Source organism: Monodelphis domestica, chromosome 4 (assembly GCF_027887165.1).
Source record: "Monodelphis domestica isolate mMonDom1 chromosome 4, mMonDom1.pri, whole genome shotgun sequence".
In the NCBI taxonomy this organism is placed as follows: Eukaryota; Metazoa; Chordata; class Mammalia; order Didelphimorphia; family Didelphidae; genus Monodelphis; species Monodelphis domestica.
The window spans coordinates 430,119,171-430,140,230 of NC_077230.1; the positions used below are offsets into that span (position 1 = coordinate 430,119,171).

At 36.0% G+C, this 21,060-nt stretch overlaps 1 pseudogene; it reads left to right on the plus strand.

Moving 5' to 3' along the window:
- Nucleotides 1-5,814: 5,814 nt before the first annotated feature.
- LOC100010153 (olfactory receptor 14C36-like) lies at nt 5,815-11,172 on the plus strand (annotated as a pseudogene).
- Nucleotides 11,173-21,060: the final 9,888 nt, after the last annotated feature.

Genomic DNA, 21,060 nt, shown 5'->3' on the forward strand with positions numbered 1-21,060 from the left:
ACTTAGCTCTTCCTTGATTGTGAAGATTGAATTGTAATCCCCAGTCTATTTTTAGATTTTAATCCCCAAAGTGTAAAGCATAGTACTTAAAGTTGAGTATGGAGATCTAGTCATTTTGAATTTTAACCACAAAACGTTGTGAACAACCATTTCATAAATTGAATGGGAGGTCTGTGGCCCACGTGTGAAAGAGTGGGCAGTCCTGGAATGTAGTGTCCTCAGTGATTGGTAGATGTAAAAATTTAAAGGAAGTGACACAAGAGAAAAAGGACTTTAGAAGTGGGAAAAGATACACGCAGAGACTCAGACACCTGGAGTGAAGAGAGTCACTTGTAGTGAGGAGAGACTTGGAGTAAAGAGGGACACAGGGACTTGAAAGAGACACACTTGGAGTGCAGACTGCTGGCATTAAGGCTGATAAAAGAATCTCCTGATTGAACTGACATGTTATGAGAGAGGTGGGGGCGGGGGGAGGAAAAGAAAATGATCTTTGTTTCCAATGAATAATGTTTGGAAATGACCAAATAAAATAATGTAAAAAATAAAAAATAAAAATAAAAAATATATAGCTTACAATCAGTGACACACTATGTCATCCAAGGAGAGGTAGAATACAAAAGTTTCTCACCCAAAAATAAGATCCATTTCCTTTTTAACTTGATCATGAACCACTATATGAGTGTAAGTGATTTTAATATTAAAAATGCAATACAGGAATACAGTAGATAATGCGCATTCAAAAAGTACCAAAATCCCCAAGATTAACAATAGCCTAATTAATTACAATAGAAAACAAACCCATTATCATATTTCACATGAGTTGCTGTGTGACATTTTAAAAAAACCTATGAACTGATGGATATTTGTCACATTTTTAAATATATGTGACAAATCTTTCAACCTTGACAAAGATATCTTTAAAAAAGTCTACTACTGTCATTTTTTTTCAAAATTTGGCAGAAGGGCCTAGGGAAAAAAAAACACAAACCTCTGTACTGTTGAGCAAAACCTATTTGGATTCTAGAACATCACAAAGAAATCTAGATTGTTCTGGTGGAATTAAATTAAACTGAAGAATATGCATGCAGGAGGTCTTTCTGGCTTCTTGCTTTTTTATGAATTTTTGGTAGGAATTTCTTTTTGTTTCTCTACCTTTTAATTCAATATTCCTTTTAATATATATATGTATATATATATACATATATATGCACATACATAGGCATATATATTTTTATATATTTATATATATATATATATAACCATCCATTCAGAAACCATTAGTTATCTAAAAATCATTTCTGAAGAGCCATTAAAATTACAATTTAAATTCTTAACTCATTAAATTCTCCAAAGGTTGTATACAATTATAACCAGTTTTGATGAAGTCCATCCATCATCATGTAAGTTACAACTAACAAAGGTAAAAAGGCAGAAAAAGCTTTTAAGGCAACATGTGATCTTCAATGGAACTAATGACAAGTGTTTGGGCAAGAAGTTCATGGGATTTTACAATGATATTTTGTTCTTCAGCTGTATAACTGAAAATCTATTACCCTAAAAAAGAACTACATTTCCTGGGAGCCCACTGATTTCCTGTCATTACTTCCTTCAAACAGGGAATAAATTAAGTGGGTGTTCTGGGCCTCAAGCTCTTTGACTTGGCATTGCATTGCAAGTTTGAACAGGCTAATTATCCATGGGCATATGCTTTTTTTTGTATCCCTTTTATTCCTTTGTTTCTAATGGTCATTTATAACTTTCCTAAAATATAATATTTTTAATGCACAATAATTTTAATTTTTGCATTGAGGGCAACCACTAGTTGGAAAAGAACTTCTCAATTTTTTTAAAAATAGCCTAGATTAATTTTTTAAGCCATGTTTCTCCTGCCAAAGCTCCCCCCTCCACGAGAACTCCAAGAGAACTCCAAACTCTCTGTCAGAGCTGCTGCCCTACTCCTGCTGCTGTTTGTTGTTGTTGGTTTTTTCCACTTTTTTCCAGTTGCTTGCCCTACTGGCCAGGCTGCTTTAGTTTGAGGGACTTAGCCCGGGACAGTTGGGGGAGAAGAGATAAAAAGATGCTTCTCTCACCCATCTGATTGAACCCATGTTCCAGCACTCCTTGCTGCTGTCTCTGTTCAGAGCTACTGCTGATCCTGCTTCTGTTTTCTGATACTGCCTGCTCCTGCTCATGAACCTGCTCCTGATAACAAACTTGGAGTCACTCTCAAGTGTGACAAGGAAATCACTTTAAAAGACTGATATATATTAATTTAAGGTCGCCAAGGAATTCAGCTATGTAATTCCTAAATGAAAACTCAAGTCAGCAGTCAACCTTTTATGGAGTTTTTAATTACAAAAAGGAGGAAGAAAGGTATTAGAGAGAGAGAGCAAGAGAGTGAGAGAGAGAGGGAGGGGGAGAGAGAGAGAGAAAGGGGAGAGAAGGGAATAGGGCTTAAATACCCCCTCTGTTTAGGCTGGGCCAAAAGGCCCAAGCCCTTAGATAGCTGAGGCAAAGAAAAGAGATCAGTCCCTATCACTCACGTGACCAAAATGGAGAAACAGTCTCAGGGGCCTCCACCTCCAGCCTCCTTCAGAGCAAAACTTCTCAGAGCACCACCTCTCAGAAAAAAAAAAAAACTCTCGAACCTCCAGTCCTCAGACCCTGCTATCTTTAAGGAAACCATCTAAATTCCCTCCCCTCAGTTCTCACATCTACCAATCACTGTCCATGTCTTCGCTGTGCCAATGGCAGCTCTAGCTTAACTCAGGACCGCCCAGAGGTCTGCCCCTTTGCACATGTCTGTTGAAGGTCATATTCTCAAATAATTAAATCTTGATCTTTGCTGCAGCCCTTCCTAAATCCTGTTACCCTGAGTAGGGTGGAGATTGTAGTTTCAAGACCTGGTTCTGTCATTCCAAGTATCTCTATTGTATCAATTCTAAAATCAATCATGACTCAAAGAACTTCCTGTTCTATGCTTAAGCATAGGTCAAAGCCCTTTCCATTGTTCAGCAAAAGGTTTCTGTCCTAAAGCAGTCCCAAGTAGGGAGGAGAAGGATCCTCCCATGCCAAGGGGGTTCACATTCCAATAGAGTTCTTACTATCAGTAGGAAATTTTTTCCAAGTATGAAACTTTCCAATGGTGAAATTTCCAACATTCACAAGTCTAAGAATTTTTCAAGGTTTATACAAGGCAGCTGGTAAAAACCAAGATGTGTTTTTCTCAGGCAACAATTAACCTCCTAACTCCTTGTCCTTGTGGCAGAGGAAGCAAGCTGCCCCCTAGCATTTTATCTCAGGGGGAAGAAGGATGTTACTCTTCAAAACAGGAAGTGAAATTACAAGCATGGCTCACTCTATGAAAGAACAGTACCTTGCCTATTTCAAATAGCTTCCAGTTTTGGGATTTTTCTTTCTTTCTACTATTCCTGGGTATACTGGTTGTTTCAATTATCTTGCCTGAGATTCAGGAAATAAATTTGTGTCCCTACAACCTTTTGCCACTTTGGGTTTTCTTCACACTATGCTCAGTGAAATATTCTCCCTTAGTATAGGAGATCCCAGAGCTTTCAGAAAAAGAATCTGAATAGATAGAGAAGGAACTTTAAAGAGACTAGTGGTGAAAAATTTAAGCCTTTTCAGATTCCATTGTTTTATGAAAGTCTCTATATTTTATTGTATTTTGCTGATTATTTTGTTTACAATTTGATTTGGTTAATTTTAAGTTCATATGTTAATCTGATCAATACTATTCTGTTACACTGAATCATTAAATATACTGTTTTTAACTATTAGATATATACTGTTACTTTCCCCTTGTGACTATTGAACAAAATATATAACTGTAAAAGCCCATAAACAGCTTTTTCTTCCATTTTTCATTTGTTAATTGTCACATAGATGATGGATTGACTTTGTCAACCTCTTTAATAACCTTTGGAAAATTTAATGCGCTAAATATCTCAAATTGAGATGCCTTTGGACATGATTTTTAGATATTTTTTCAATAGCTCTGACTGATCATCTTGCCTATCTCTGAATTATTTGTAATAAGAGCTAAAGGGTCCATTTTAGTAGCTTAAGTGAAGCTGAATTATATACTCATCTCCACTTTGTAAAAATGTAAAAGGCTTGTACATAACAGTCTCATACCAGAGGGGATGGGAAGTTGTTTCTAGGGTGTGGTACTCATGGATGACTCCCAAGAGGGAGCATCTCTCACTTTTAACCCTTCAGCTTACTCTATTCTTCCACCAGAATGATCTAGATTCATGGTGATGTTTTTTTAGACCCAACATCAACAGTACAGAGGTTTTTTTTTTTCCTAGATTCTTCTCCCACATTTTTAATGATGGTTGAAATATATTAAAAAAAAGATCTCAGCCAAGGTTGAAACATTGCTACACCTAAATACTTGTGACAAGTATCCATTAGCTTTAAATGTCATACAGCAGACTCATGTGAATCCTAATGATAGTGAATTTGTTTGCTATTGTCATTAACTGAGGTATTGTGAACTTTGAGGATTTTGATACTTTTTGAGTGTGTATTACCTGTCGTACAGCTCTTCTTTTTAAAAAAAATTGTTACTTGATAATGAAAATTATTTGCACTCACACAATGATCATGGACAAGTTTGAAAAAGAAATGAATGTAATTTTTTGGTGAGAAACCTTTGTATTTTGCCTTTTCTTAACTGGCACAGCATGTTAATATTTGTAAGATATATATTTTTGATTTTTAAAACTTTTTTATTATTGTTTTTCCTTGCATGTACAATATAGTATTGTAGTTATTTTTTGTCTTCTTTTCGTATTTGAAACACATCAACAGTTTTGAGATGTTTCTTTAATTGTTTTTTTTTATTTTGCAGTAAAATAAGTGTAAAATACATTTGCTCTAATATCAATGCATACCCAAAAAGTTTAGACTATAAAAATTATGCCACTGATTATTTGAAAAAGTTATGGGAATTTGGTTAATGATTCTGTCTGATTCCAGGAGAAGGGAATACAAAAAGGGCCATTGCACAGTGCCAAAGAAGCACAAAGCTACTTGCATAGTGCCAATCGAGCACAAGGTCAAAGAGACCAAACTAATCCAATGTGTATTGATGACATTCTGCACAAAGAGCTCAAGGAGTTGATCATGTGTGAGACTCAATGTTGCTGGTGTTTAACATGCACTAAATGCAGGTCTTCCTTGTAATACACATTATATATCAAGTACAGAACATCAATTATTCTGACTCCATCCTAGTTCCCATTTACTCCTATATATCTAGTCCCTTTTCTATCTTTCATAGTGTGGCAAACTTTCTGTAGTCCTGGCTACTGACTGGGTAAATGCATGTGTAGGAATGTACACACCTAATGTACAAATCTGTATTTTAGGTGTGAATAGTTAAAGTGTTGTAGAAGGTTAAACTTCTTAGAAGAATAGTTTGTTTTTTAGTTAGCAGTTAGATAGCTTTTTTGTTTCCTGTATTAGAAAGCTTAGCATAGGAAAAGTTTGTTATTAATTTGTTTCAATAGTATTTTTAAGATGCACTTTGCATCAGGTTTTTTGCATAATACTGTTGTTAGGTAGAATTTTTTTTGTAAAAGCGTAAGCTGAATTGGGTTCTGCTGTCATAATTTTTTCTATAAAGTTTATAAGAATTTTTTGAATGATTTAATCCATAGATAATTTTGGTTTTTGTATTCGAATTAGGATGAATAATTGTATTCTTTGTATCTGCTTTTTGTAAAACTGCATTTTGTGTTTTGCATTTTGGATTTTATTGTATTTTTGCAAATGTTTGCTGAACTTTCTGTATTTCTAATGTTTGTATTGGTGTTTGAATTTTTTACCTATCCCTAGGAAAGTTTATCTTAGAGAGTAATGGCACAGATAGGAATAAGATAATGTTACTTTCATAGCAATTAGAGTTTAGGAATAAGGTGGGCATTTAATATTTAATTTTGATCAATAAGTCAGAATTTTTTTTTCATAAACCATTTCAGACACATGATCAAAATGGGGGAATGTAGTGATAGATTTTAGAAGATAAATAAGTTAAGTGGTTGCAAGGATTTTGAAAGTTTTGTAAGTCCTCATGCAGATTGGAATTGCTATGTCCAAGATTTGGAATGTGGAACACCTAAGCAACAGTTCTTGAATTGGCAGATAAAAAACACTGGATGCCTGAAAAGGCAGTTTGGACTGAGCTTTGACTTGGTCTGAACTGTATGAAGCTGAAACTGTGATTCTTCCATGAGCAGAGAGATTTAAATGTGATTTTTTCCCCACTGCAGATATTTCAAGAAGAGAGAAAGAAAGCTGATTCCCAGGAAGATATTTATGAATGGACTCCCAAAGATCTCATGTCACCTATCAATAGGTATGTGGAAAATAATACCAAGTATGATACCACATCATAAAATATGACAGTTTTCTGTGATAAGGATGGTAACATATTGGACCTTTAATTTGTTGGTTGAGAGAATGCTGATTTTAGGAAATTCCTTCTACTGATCCTGGCTAGCCTCTTCCTTACAATTTGTACTATTAAAAGAGCTTCCTTGGTTACTGAGAGTTAAAAAGAAATTCCCAGAATCACATATACCATATGGATAATTAATAAGCTACAAATTGTTATGCTTTTTAGAAGATAACAGTTAACACTGGAAAGTCTGTGTCTTTAAAAATAAATCCTACTTAGTGATGCTAATCTAACCAAACTTTTTCTAAATAAATTTATAATTTCCAGGAAAAATAGTTATATTATGTGTATGTAACATTGCTAGATTCTTAATAGGTACTGTTTAGAGTAAAACTTATGGTTGGACTGAATAAATTATTTAATGGTAGCCAGGGATTTAAATTCTAAATTAAAAAGAAATACTCAAGTCAGAATAGAATTTTATGGTGGTTTATTTAAAACAGAAGGAAGAAATTAAGAATGAGGAAGAAAGAGAAAAATGGAAGAACTGCCCCAGCCTGGTTTAGGCAGGGAGAGTTCAGAGGCTTCAGCCAAGGGGACATTCCAGAAGATTAAATCTAGCTCAGCTTCCAGCCACAAGGCTTCCACAAAGATGAGGAGCCTCCCTGGAGGCTGGTGCCTTTAGAAAGGTCAAGGGAAAGGGAAGTGAGCCTTAAACCCTCATCACGTGGTTGCCCAAGGGAAGCAGTCTCAGAAACCACTCTCCAGCCCTCCAAGTCAAGAACTACCACAAAAATCCACCAAAGTCCATCTCACAGGAAGTGATGTGAAATATAAACTCAGTCCTTTACATCACTTCCTGTGTCCCACAAGTACCAATAGTGGCTTAAATTTGGCTTAGGGCAGCTCAGGGGGTTAGGTAGCTGTTTCTGATTTGTCACTTGCTAGCAGACACAGGTCACAGACCATCCTCCCCCACACTGAATCCTTAAGTGGGGGTTATAAATTCTTGGTTGCTAAAATTCTAAAGACTAGGCAGGGTGGAGGAAATCTAAAATTCTCAATACATACAACAAGGAGATAAATCACAGAAATGATGGTATCATGGATGTAAAATACTCATAGAAACACTTTCTTCATAATAAAAATTAAGAAAGGTAACTGAATAACCTGTATGTTAATGTAAGAAAATATTATTTTGCTTTAAGATCAAGTGATGGATTTAAACCAAAATAAGCCTAAATGACTACACAAACCAAATACTCTAGGACATAACATTTTCTTCTTAATAGTTAGTACAATGAGGACTGTGGGTTTGAAATGTAATATAATCTGTTAGATGTCATTACTTTATTGGTACATTTCTTGAGTAATTTTTTTCCTGAGAAGGCAAAGATATGATGCATAAAACTAAAATACACTTGCAAACATTTCACAAGTTCTCTCTCCTCCATGAGTCATTGTGTATTCGTGCCAGCAGAGCTAATGAGTCAAACAACTGCCCAAGAACTTTGAATTTCTCATTTGGAAGCTTTTAAATAATGGGTTAAGTAAGCATCTATTCTTTGTAAGAAATTAGAGAAAGAATAAATTCCTCAGTCATAAAATATATTTATACATATATGCAATAATTAATGTCTCTAGAATTCCAAACGCAGTTCTTCTAAAAGGACTTAATTTGGCAACATGTCCTTCCCAACCCAGAAACAATTACCTCAGGGCTATCATCTCTGGCTCTCTGAATTGTCCTGGACATCAAGGAAACTGTCCCAAAGGCAACTCAGGGAGTTTCTCCAAAGGTGAAGTTTGTCCATTGGGGTTCCCACATGAAACAAGCTATTTAACGAAAGCTAAAAATATAATAGGGATGGTTGAGAGTGGGAGGATTACTTCCCAAACAAGCAGAATAAAATTATGAGGTCCACAGAACAATGTAATTTTGATAATGGTCTGCTCATGCAGCCTCAGCTAGAGAAATTCTTGAATTCTTTGCCATGCCAGAGGAATTCAATAATAGAATATCTGAGAAACTCAAATTAGATAAGTTAACAGCATGGTGCCCTGTAGCTGTGTCCAAATTAAAATACAGTAAGTATTGATGATATAATTTCTTTTCTTTTTCTTTCTTTCTCTGTCTCGTTCTCTATTTATATCTCTTCTAACTACTATGCTATTATCTCTTGCATGACTATACAGAAAATAATGGATTTAGTTTCTGTCACCTCAGTGGATGGCAGAAGAGGAAGACAATGGGACAAAAATTAGAATTGTAATTTTTTTAAATGATATCTATATCTAAATATAATTTTGTATCTAAAACTAGATGTGTTCAACCATCGCTCCTTTGTCAAAACTAACTTGATTCCCTTACTGGAGAATTAGTGACTAAAAAGCATCAGCTAAGACTGTCTGAAAAGCCTGGTTGTTTAAACTTGAAAGAGGCTTTGATGCCCATTTGAGATCAGGGAATGGGATTCCAGGTCAGTATCTCCCCAGTCAAGGGTGCAGCTGAGCATGACATCCACTCATGATGATTTCATTATGGCTATTAATGGAAGACCATTGAGCTGATGAGATTAGAAGAGCTGATGAGCAGCTATCATTCAAAATAGATGAAGTGAGAGTATTCAGAGGAGCAGAGAGAATATCAGGCTGGGGCAGCAGCATTCATCATCCTGATGCCACTGGGTTGAGGAAAATCCTATTGAATATATGACAAACATTTACATCTAATTTTTTCTACCAATGATTGGGAGCATGTATAGGGGATAGTGGGAGGAGGAAAAGATTTATTTGGCTCTCTACTACCAGCAAAAGTATATTTGAAATTAAGTCTTAGTAACTTTCTGAATTTTTCTCCTATACTTCCCTTTCCTATACAAAAAAAAAAAAGATGAAATGTTCAGGAAAGGAATATAGGGAGATGCAAAGACAACTCATGAAAGATTAAAAAATTAATAAAAATAATTATTTTCATTGTTGGCTCCTGACCCAAGACAAATTATCTGCAACTGTTATAAGTAATCAATACAATATAAGAAAAAAAAGTAAACCAATATAAGTTCCTCAATAAGATTACTTTGCTTATATAGAATTCTCAAGAATAGAAACTTCCTTACTCAGTAGAGTTCTGCCTCACTTTTATAAATCTTAGAGATTTTCCTTGAGAAGTCATTTAACTTGTTCAAGGGCAAATAATGAAAACATAGCACAGATCATGCTGACTGTCAAAATCTCAAAGAAATAAAATAGCCTTTGCACATAGCATGTCCTTAATAAGTGCTGAAAGGACTGACTGATTGCTCCTTGTCCTACCTAGGTTACTTCCTCGATGAACAAGCCTGAAAATGTCCAATTTCACCAGTGAGACTGAGTTTCTGCTCATGGGGTTTTCTGACATCCGAGAGCTCCAGATCTTGTATTCTTTCCTTCTGTTTCTCATCTACTCTGCAGGCCTGATGGGGAATCTCCTCATTGTCATCATCACCACCTTTGACAAGAGACTCCACACCCCCATGTACTTTTTCCTGAGGAATCTGTCCATGGTGGATGCCTGCTACATCTCAATAACTGTTCCCCAGGCATCTTTTAACTCTCTGGTGAACAACAGGACTATTTCAGTTACAGGCTGTGCAGCTCAGGTATTCCTTGTAATTTTAATGGCATATGTAGAAGTAACTTTGCTCACCGTCATGGCTCGTGACCGTTATGTGGCCATCTGCCAGCCTCTCCACTACTCAGCGATCATGAGTCCCCGAGTCTGCCTGCAGATGACCTTAATGTGTTTGTTGACTGGCCTCATGTACGCAGGTTTCCACACAGGTTACACATTTCGCTTGTCTTTCTGTCATTCCAATGTGGTCCATCAGTTCTTCTGTGACATCCCCTCTCTCCTAAGGATCTCTTGCTCAGACACTTTTAGCAATAAGTTATCCCTATTTCTTTCTGTACTGGTGGTTGGTGCTGGCTGTTACGCCTTCATCATTGCATCTTATGTTCGTACATTTTCCACTGTGCTCAAGTTTCCAGTGAAAGAAGACCAGAAAAAAGCCTTCTCGACCTGCATCCCCCACATCACTGTGGTTTCTTTATTTCTTATTTCAGGTGCTTATGTACATGCCTAACCACCTTCAGATTCTGCGTCTCTTAAGGACATTATTCTTTCTGTATTTTATACTGTTATACCACCCTTTATGAACCCCATTATATACAGTCTACGGAATAAGCAGATAAAAGATGCGATGGGAATATTAATGAAGAGCACCATTTTTATTAAAAAGAAAATGAAGGGATGTATAGATATGGCAAAAATTTCATCTCAAAATATCAGAAAATATCAAAGAGAAAAATTAAAGCTACCTGATTGTTCCTTGGCCTAAGAGATAATGATAGAATTGTAACATACCAGGAGTATTAGTATTTGGGAAGTATGATTGACATTGTACTACCAGACACATGGTCAGAGCTCTTGATGTTAAAGGGACAGTCCTAGGCACTAGCAAAGGATGGGCAAATTCTTGGACTGGGCATGGAGATAGCCACACTGCCTCTGCTCTGAGCAAGGTCATTAACATAGTGCTGTTCGAATCAGGGCATTGCCAACTTGGACTTCATTTACAAAAGCGTGGAATGGATGAAACTCCACCTCTTTGATCTTGTCATAGTCAATTGGACCAATGGAAAAACCCATGTCATGATATGTATATGTTCCGAAGACCCTCAATAAATACCAGGGGACAAGCGTGGACTCCTCCCTTCGGCCTTTGATGCCTGTCTCAAACTCCTCTCTTACTGACCCCTCTCTTACCCTTTCTGACTCCTCTCTTGCTCTCTCTAACCAGCTCTCTCACCATCCTCTTTGGCCTTTGCTGCCTCTCTCTCCTCTCTCCCTTACCCTCCTCTCCTCTCACCACTCTTGCTTCTCTGTATCTCTTTCCTAATGACCCCAGTGCCTCCTATTGAGATAGTAGGCACCAAGCAGTTGACTCCCAACTTTCTTAGTGACCCTGTCACCCCAGTGCCTTTGCAGCAAGGAGTGGTTACTTCCCTCACTTTTCTAGCACAGCAGTCATCCCCGAAGCTTCCCATTGTTGTTCAGACTCCACTGCTTATAAGAGTAACAAGGCATTGATACTCTCCAGCTGTCCTCTTGTTCCTACTACTTCCTTGGAGTTTGCATTACTCCCCATGTGTTTCTCCTTCTGTCTTTGAGTCATTATTATTCTACCATTTGTTACAAGGGAATCACTTTAAAAGACTGATATATATTAATTTAAGGTCACCAAGGAATCAGCTATGTAATTCCTAAATGAAAAACTCAAGTCAGCCGTCAGCCTTTTTTGGAGTTTAATTACAATAGGAGTAAGAAAGGAATTAGAGATAGAGAGAGAGAGAGAAAGGGGAGAGAAGGGAATAGGGCTTAAATACCCCTTCTGTTTAGGCTGGGCCAAAAGGCCCAAGCCCTTAGATAGCTGGAGCAAAGAAAGGAGACCAGTCCCTATTACTCACGTGTCCAAAATGGAGAAACAGTCTCAGAGGCCCCCACCTTCAGCTTCCTTCAGAGCAAGCTTTCTCAGAGCCCACAGGAACCACACCGACCAAGACTCCTCTCAACTCCTCCCCTCTCCAGACCCTCCTATCTTTAAGGAAACCATCCAAGTTCCTCCTCCCAGTTCTCCCATCTACCAATCCCTGTTCATCAATTTCCCTGTGCCAATGGAGGCTCTAGCTTAACCCAGGACCACCCAGAGGTTTCTGGCTTTTGCACATGTCTGTTGAAGGTCATATTTTCAAATGATTAAATCTTTACTCCTTTGCTACAGCCCTTTCTAAATCCTGTTAACTTGAGTATGGTAGAGATTGGAATAATTAAATTTTGATCTAGGCTGCAGCCCTTCCTCAATCCTATTAGGACTGAATAGGGTGGAGTATCTCCATTGTATCAATTCTAAAATCAATCAAGACTCAAAGAAATTCCTGTTCTATGCTTAAACATAGGTCAAAGTCCTTTCCATTGTTCAGCAAAAGGTTTCTGTCCTAAAGTAATCTTAAGAAGGGAAGAGAAGGAACCTCCCATGCCAATGGGATTCCCATTCCAATAGACTATCAGTAAGAAATTTTCCAAGTATGAAATATCCCAATGGTGAAATTTCCAACATTTATAAGTCTAAGGAATTTTGAGGTTTACAATCCCCCCTGATGATCATTGGGAGACTAGTCTCCCCATTGATCATTTAACATAATCATTTTGTAGTTCTAAATTCACTTCTAACTAAAGATATACACAATATTCAATTTCTAAGAGAAATTAGAATAGTGAGAGAGGAAATAGAAAAGAAAAGGGAGCAAAACCAATGTTTGCTAGGCGCATTGACAGAAAGCCAAATTAGGGGCAGTCCCTTTTGGCATAAATGTTACAATAAATGTTCAATCAAAAGTTCAGTCCAATCAATCACATCCAAAGTTCATTCTTGATCTTCTTGATGAAGTGTAGGTTTTTGGCATCTTTCTGCAACAGTTCATTCTCTGGATATAAAAGTTTCAAGCTTCTTTCTTGAAGATCTTTTCTCGAACAAAATCAAAATCTTTGAATTTTTTATAAAAGTAAAATCTTAAACAAAATTCTTGGATTTTTATAAAAATACAATCTCAAACAAAAAAAAAATTCAAAAATTCTTAGATTTTAAATTAAAATACAATCCCCCCTGAAGTAAGTATTTTTTTAAAAAAATCAAGTTTAGCTCAGAATGCAATGTTCAGTTATGGGGGTGTATGTGTCAATTATCAAAAGAATAGAAAAATAATAAAAAACATAAGAAAAATTCAAAATAGACCTTGTATAGGTCCAGATTAAAGTAATTTCTATCCCACAAGTATGTAGGACAGAATGCAGTAATATTTCACTTAGCCATTTGTAGCCAAGACTACAGGAAGTTGCCATAATATAAGAAGAAAAGAATTAGAATTCTATTTTGATGGGGAAATGTCATTCCCTTGTCTGATTTTTTCCTCAGGGATATAGGGAGCCACCATGATAGTCAAGCTTTGTACTTGTTTGAGTACTTCGAAAAGAGTGTAGATACAAGGAAGTCCTATGACTTAAACATAAGTTAAGCGTCGCAACCTCGAGTCTCACTTTAATATTTCATGTGTGCTCTATTGGCACTATTCAGGTTTAGTCTGTGCTCCTTGTTTTTATCCCTTTTCCTGGAATCAGACACAAACATTAATCACAGTCCTATAATATTTTATCAATAAATGGCAGGTTCCCATAGTTTAAAGCTTTTAGGCATATATTGATATTATAGCAAGAGTATATATATTAACTTGTATTACTGCAGGGAAAAAATGTTAATATTAATTATGTGTACCTTCAGTACAAAAAATGAGAAAAAATCAATTATTCTGATAAAAAAATAAAAGAAAAGAAATAAGAAAAAATAAGAAAAAATCAGTAATTCAATATATTCTTGAAAAAAAATATCCATTTGTCTATGGATTATTATCTCCAATTCTTATGATAAGATAGAGTCACAATTCATATGATAGGATAGAGTCAACCAGTCTCAGCAGAAGATGCTTTCTTCACATGTGAGCAGTGAATCCAAGAGTCTCTTTCTCCAATCTTTATAGATGTTGGAGTAGTTAATAATATTTGGAATGGTCCTTCCCATGAAGGTTGAGTTGCTCCAGTTCGCTTGAAATTCTTGATATAAACTTTATCTCCTGGGTTCAGGTCATGCAGAGAAAAGTCTAATGGTCCAGCTTGTACTGCAGCTCCGGATTCATGAAGTTCACGTAGTTTGTGCTGTAACTCCTGTATATAGGAAGCAATAGTAATATCTCCCCCTAATAGCGATGTATAAGCCGGGGAGAAAGGCTTAGCCTGTATAGGCGGATGTCCAAAAAGCATCTCAAATGGTGAAATATGTAAGTCTCCTCTAGGCCTGCTTCTAAGATAAAATAGGGCCAGAGGGAGAATTTCAGGCCATTTTAAATGGGTCTCAGTGCATAATTTGCCAATCATAGTCTTGGAGAGGAGAAAAAAAACTGAAAAAGGTTAATTAATATCAACAAAATCAATACAATCTAAGAAGAATCATCTTTATTATACTGGGAAGTTCCCTGGGCACCCTCCTGAAGGGCACCTCTCTGAGGATCATTAGCACCTCGAGTATTTTTTGGACGAGCGCCATTTCTCATATATTGTTGTTGAGTATTATCATTTTCTTCATTTGGAGAATTGTCATTTTTCCAATTCCTATTTCTATAATTCTGGCTTCTAAAGTTCTTATTTCTATATTCATTATAGTTATTCCATAGTCATTATTATCATTTCTAGAATTCTGGTTTCTATAACCATTATCATCATTTCTATAGTTATTATTTTTAAAACTATTATTAAACTGTGTATTCCTTCCAAACATCTTAAGAAAGGTTCTACATTACATCATTTTGTGGCCCTTCTTCTCACAGAAGTGGCAAGTAATGGATTGATAATTGGATTTCTGGAGAGGGGCAATTGTCGTTGGTTCATTATCATGCCCACTTTCTAATTTAGTTATCCTATCTATTAAATATCTTATTTTTTTCTTCATTTCCTCCATGTCATCATTATTTTCTTTCTCCTTTTCTTCGTTTCCCTTTAAAACATATATAGCTGTTTTTCGCAATTCTTCAAGGTCCATATCTGACCATCTTGGGCATTGTGTTTTAAAATAATTTTTAATTGCCTTGCAAGAATTGTTTACAAAGATTCTTCTAACTTGTCTTAAACTATTCTCTTTAGTTAAGTCCCAATCTAAGTATCTGTCCCCAAACTCGATAATTCTGTCCATAAATCTGGAGGGGGTTTCGTCTTCCTTTTGCTTAATTTTTTCCAGTTCCATCCACTTATCTGTACTGTCTGCACATTCCTTCATGGCCGTGAGGATGGCCTCTCTACAACGGTATAGTTGTAGATAGTCCTCAGGATTATTATAGTCCCATTCGGGATCCTGAGATGGCCAATGTGCTGCATTACGCCCCCTGGTTTTGTTGACATGAGCAATTATTTTATTTTTTTCACATTCACTTAAAAAAGCCTGGAGTAAGCTCTCAACGTCCTTGTAAGACGGATTATACTGAAAAAATATGTCTCCCATCTTTTTTGTTACTAGAAAAGGATCTTGTTCATATGTGGGGATATTTCGTGTAAATTCATTTATTTCTTGGGGAGTAAACGGTATCCTATGTCTTAAAGTCACCACATCCCCATTTCGTCCTATTTCAGGTACTTCTCTTAGAGGAAACAGGCCTCTAGTTGGATTTTGCACCTGTGGGTCAGTTTGACAAGGACAGGTTTCTCTAGGAGGACAAGATCTCCCTTGCATTGGAATTTGGTTTTCTGTAGGAGAAGGAACATGAGAAGCTGGGATTGCAGGGGAAGGGTTTTGGGGATTAAATTCAGACAAGATTTGCACTACACGAGAGAAGCAGTCTGTTAACTGGGCTATAGGGAAGGTGTTTTCCATCTCTATTTCAGGGAAGGAAATTTCCTCATTCAAAGGTTCAGGAACAGGTCTGTTTCTGGTAGAGTGGTTGTTTGCCAATTGATCCTGTAAGAAACTTTTTAGATCTTCTAATTGGGCTTGCATTTTATCCTCAATTTTTCCTATTTTATCTTCCATATTTCCCATTTTACCCTCAATATTTCCTATTTTATTCTCAATATTTCCTATTTTATCCTCAAGTTTTTCTATTTTATTCTCAATATTTCCTATTTTATCCTCAATTTTTTCTATTGTATCCTCAATTTTTTCTATTTTATCCTCAATATTTTCTATTTTATCCTCAATTTTTTCTATTGTATCCTCAATATTTTCTATTTTATCCTCAATATTTTCTATTTTATCCTCAATATTTTCTATTTTATCCTCATTTTCTTAAATTTTATCCTCAACATTTTCTATTTTATCCTCAATATTTTCTATTTTATCCTCATTTTGTTTTATTTTATCCTCATTTTGTTTTATTTTATCCTCATTTTGTTTTATTTTATCCTCAATATTTTTTATTTTTTCATCTCTAAATATAGTATTGAGGAGTACAAAAATGACAGTACCTATTAATATAAAAATTTGGAGGTATCCTTCATTCCTCAATGCCCCTACTTCTTCAGCTGCCATATAATTGTCAAAGAATGTAGTACCCATTTTTATATATATATTTTGTAATTTCACAAAACACGTGGGGAGCAGGGCAAAGCAACAAACTTTCCACAGGGTTTTTATTTTTAATGCAGGAAGTTGTTCCTTAAGGGAAAGGATATTTAGAAACAGTTCTTCCAGCCAGGACTTTAGAGTCCTGTTGCTGAGATTTAAAACAGCTGTTTTCTGTCTATCAGAGTCACACAGCTGGGAAGTATCTGAGGTCCGATTTGAACCCAGGACCTTCTGTCTCTAGGCCTGGCTCTCAATCCGCTGAGCTACCCAGCTGTCCCTTAAGATTAAAGGGAAGAAAAAGAAAAAACTGCTGATTCCAATTTAACTTAAGGAGAAAAGAGAAAAAGTTTTTTATACTCATGTGTTCTAGCAGCTGTGTCTTTAAGCCGAGTTTTTTGTTAAAAAAAAGAGGGACTAAGTGGTGAAACAGTATAGTAAAAAGGCAAGGAATTTCAAAAGTTTTATTGAGAGGATTCTTTAGACTCCCGTGTGGTCCCTTCGTGGTCGCCACAATGTTACAAGGGAATCACTTTAAAAGACTGATATATATTAATTTAAGGTCACCAAGGAATCAGCTATGTAATTCCTAAATGAAAAACTCAAGTCAGCCGTCAGCCTTTTTTGGAGTTTAATTACAATAGGAGTAAGAAAGGAATTAGAGATAGAGAGAGAGAGAGAAAGGGGAGAGAAGGGAATAGGGCTTAAATACCCCTTCTGTTTAGGCTGGGCCAAAAGGCCCAAGCCCTTAGATAGCTGGAGCAAAGAAAGGAGACCAGTCCCTATTACTCACGTGTCCAAAATGGAGAAACAGTCTCAGAGGCCCCCACCTTCAGCTTCCTTCAGAGCAAGCTTTCTCAGAGCCCACAGGAACCACACCGACCAAGACTCCTCTCAACTCCTCCCCTCTCCAGACCCTCCTATCTTTAAGGAAACCATCCAAGTTCCTCCTCCCAGTTCTCCCATCTACCAATCCCTGTTCATCAATTTCCCTGTGCCAATGGAGGCTCTAGCTTAACCCAGGACCACCCAGAGGTTTCTGGCTTTTGCACATGTCTGTTGAAGGTCATATTTTCAAATGATTAAATCTTTACTCCTTTGCTACAGCCCTTTCTAAATCCTGTTAACTTGAGTATGGTAGAGATTGGAATAATTAAATTTTGATCTAGGCTGCAGCCCTTCCTCAATCCTATTAGGACTGAATAGGGTGGAGTATCTCCATTGTATCAATTCTAAAATCAATCAAGACTCAAAGAAATTCCTGTTCTATGCTTAAACATAGGTCAAAGTCCTTTCCATTGTTCAGCAAAAGGTTTCTGTCCTAAAGTAATCTTAAGAAGGGAAGAGAAGGAACCTCCCATGCCAATGGGATTCCCATTCCAATAGACTATCAGTAAGAAATTTTCCAAGTATGAAATATCCCAATGGTGAAATTTCCAACATTTATAAGTCTAAGGAATTTTGAGGTTTACACATTTCCTTAGCCTCCTCTTTCCACCTCAGGTTATTCCCACAGATAGATATTATAGGACCCAGTTGGAGGGTCACTATACCTCCCATCTGGACCTCTATAAGAGTGATCCACAGAAATCAGAAATGAAGGATCTGTTTCAGTGAGACAATTGGTGAGGTATGGTTTTATTGAGCTTCAAGATCCAATGCCTTTTCACCATCCTGGTACCTAACAACTACATGTGTAAGCATAAGCTGAAAGAGTAACATAAATGTCTCGGTTCTTGGCTAATTGAAGAAGCACTATAGTACAAAGAAAGGGATTCCTTTTTTAGAAATATCATTCTAATTTACCATACAACACAAACAAGTAATTCCTATTGGTAGATGGATCAGAGTAAGTATTTTGTGACTTTTTAACTAAAATGTCCTTATGTGTAATCTGTTGGAGTTTATTAATCAAGAATGTTGGCTATAAATGGCATGAAATCAAGTGTGTTTTGTAGTTGAATCCTTGCATTTAGGTCAACATACCTTACTATAAGTGAAGAAGTATCTACCATGGAATCATAATTTATCTGGATGTGGGTGTTGAGTTGTCAAAATATCTTTATTTTGATTCTTTGAAACAGTAGGAATATAATGTGATTTGAGTACCTTTGGGGAAATTCCCATTTAGAGGTTTTCCAACCCAGCTAATTGCTCAATCATATAGCTGACATAAATATATCACTGTTTCTCTAGGTACTCTTTGGTCTACATCATCATATTAAAAGTGAGCAACTAAGTCTTATACAATCTCATTTATTAAATAATTAGCTGGTGATTTTTATTGCTAAAAGACAATCTTTTTTCCTGGAATCTGAAAAATAAAACAGATGAACCTGTTTAATATTACCTTTTAATCAAACAACAATATAGTTGTTGAAAATAATACATCCTTGACTCTCTTGTTGTAACTGAAAAAATTCTAATAAAAGCTTTCTTGAACTACCAAAAAATCTTCTTTATTGAATTAGAAAATAACCTAACAAAGTTCATTTCAAAGAACAAAAGATCATGGATATCCAGGGAAAGTTTTTTTTAAATGCAAAGGAAGGTGTCCTTGCAGTCCCAGATCTTAAACTATACAATAAAGCCATTGCCATCAAACCAATGTGGTACTGGCTAAGAGACAGAAAAGAGGATCAGTGGAATAAACTTGGAATAAGTGACTTCAGTAAGATACTCTATGAAAAGTCCAAAGATTCCAGCTATTGGGACAAAAATCTACTCTTTGATAAAAATTGCTTGGGAAAATTGGAAGACAGTATGGGAGAGATTAGGTTTGGATCAATATCTCACAGTCTACCCCGAGATAAACTCAGAATGGATGGATGAATTGAATATAATGAAGGAAACTATACGTAAATTAGGTGAACACAGAATAGTATACATGTCAGATCTTTGGGAAAGGAAAAATTTTAAAACCAAGCAAGAATTAGGAATAATAGAAAAATGTAAAATAAATACTTTTGATTACATCAAATTAAAAAAAAAATTTTACAAACAAAACCAATGCAACCAATATTAGAAGAGAAGCAACAAACTGGGGGAAAATCTTAATGATAAAAACCTCTTACAAAGGTCTAATCTTTATGATAAAAACCTCTTACAAAAGTCTACTCAAATATATAAGGATCTAAATAAATTTTACAAAACAATCAAGCTATTCCCCAATTGATAAATGGGCAAGTAATATGAATAGACCATTTTTATATAAAGAAACCAAAACTATTAATAAGCACACACAAAGTGTTTTAAATCTCTTATTATCAGAGAAATGCAAATCAAAAGAATTCTGAGGTACCACCTCACACCTAGCAGATTAGTTAACATGACAACAAAGGAAAGTAATAAAGGTTGGAGAAGATGTGGCCAAATTCGGACACTAATGCATTGATGGTGGAGTTTTTAATTGATCCAACCATTCTGAATAGCAATTTAGAACTATGCCCAAAGGGCTTTAAAAGCCTCCTTGCTCTTTGCTCCAGGCATAGCACTGCTGGGTTGATGCCCCTAAGAGGTAATAAGGAAAAAGACTTGTACAAAAAATGTGTATATTCTGGCTCTTTGTGGTGGCAAAAAAAAAATTGGAAAGTGAGGAGATGCTCTTAATTTGGGGAATGGCTAAAAACATTTTGGTATCTGTTGGTGATGGAGTACTAGTGTGTTAAAAGGAATAATGAACTGGAGGAATTCCTTGTAAAGTGGAATGACTCTGAGGAATTGATGCAAAGTGAAAGGAACAGAAACAGAATAACATTATACACAGAGACGGACACACTGTGATACAACCAATTGTAATAGAATTCTCTACTAGCAGCAATGCAATGATTCAGGACAATTCTGAGGGACATATCAGAAAGAACACAATCCACTTTCAGAAAAAGAACTGTGGGAGCAGAAACACTGAAGAAAAACAACTTCTTGATTACATGGGTTGATGGAGATATGATTAGGAATTTTAGACAAATGATCACCCTAGTGGAACTAGCAATAATATGGAAATAGGTCTTGATCACTGACATATTTAAAACCCAGTGGAATTGCGGATTGGCTATAGGAGGAGGAAGGGAGGAGGGGAAGGAAAGAACATGAATCATGCAACCATGGAAATTTTTTCTAAATGAAGCAATGAAATACATTTTAAAAAGGAAATTGACAGGAAATCACTGCAAACATCTGATAAAAAGCAGTGATATCAAATATGTAGGATGTAGTCATTAACATTGGAGTGCAACATGAAGCAAATTAGAATACAAATGGGAAATGCTTAATAAAATAAATGAAAAAACCTTGGAACTCTATTGAAACATATATATGTGGTTTCCTAAGTCAATATGCAGCTTGTAGGGTGAGATCCTTCTATACAGTTTACTGGCCAACATTTATATTTGGGTTTAACTGTAAACCTTAAAATTCCTTAGACTTATAAATGTT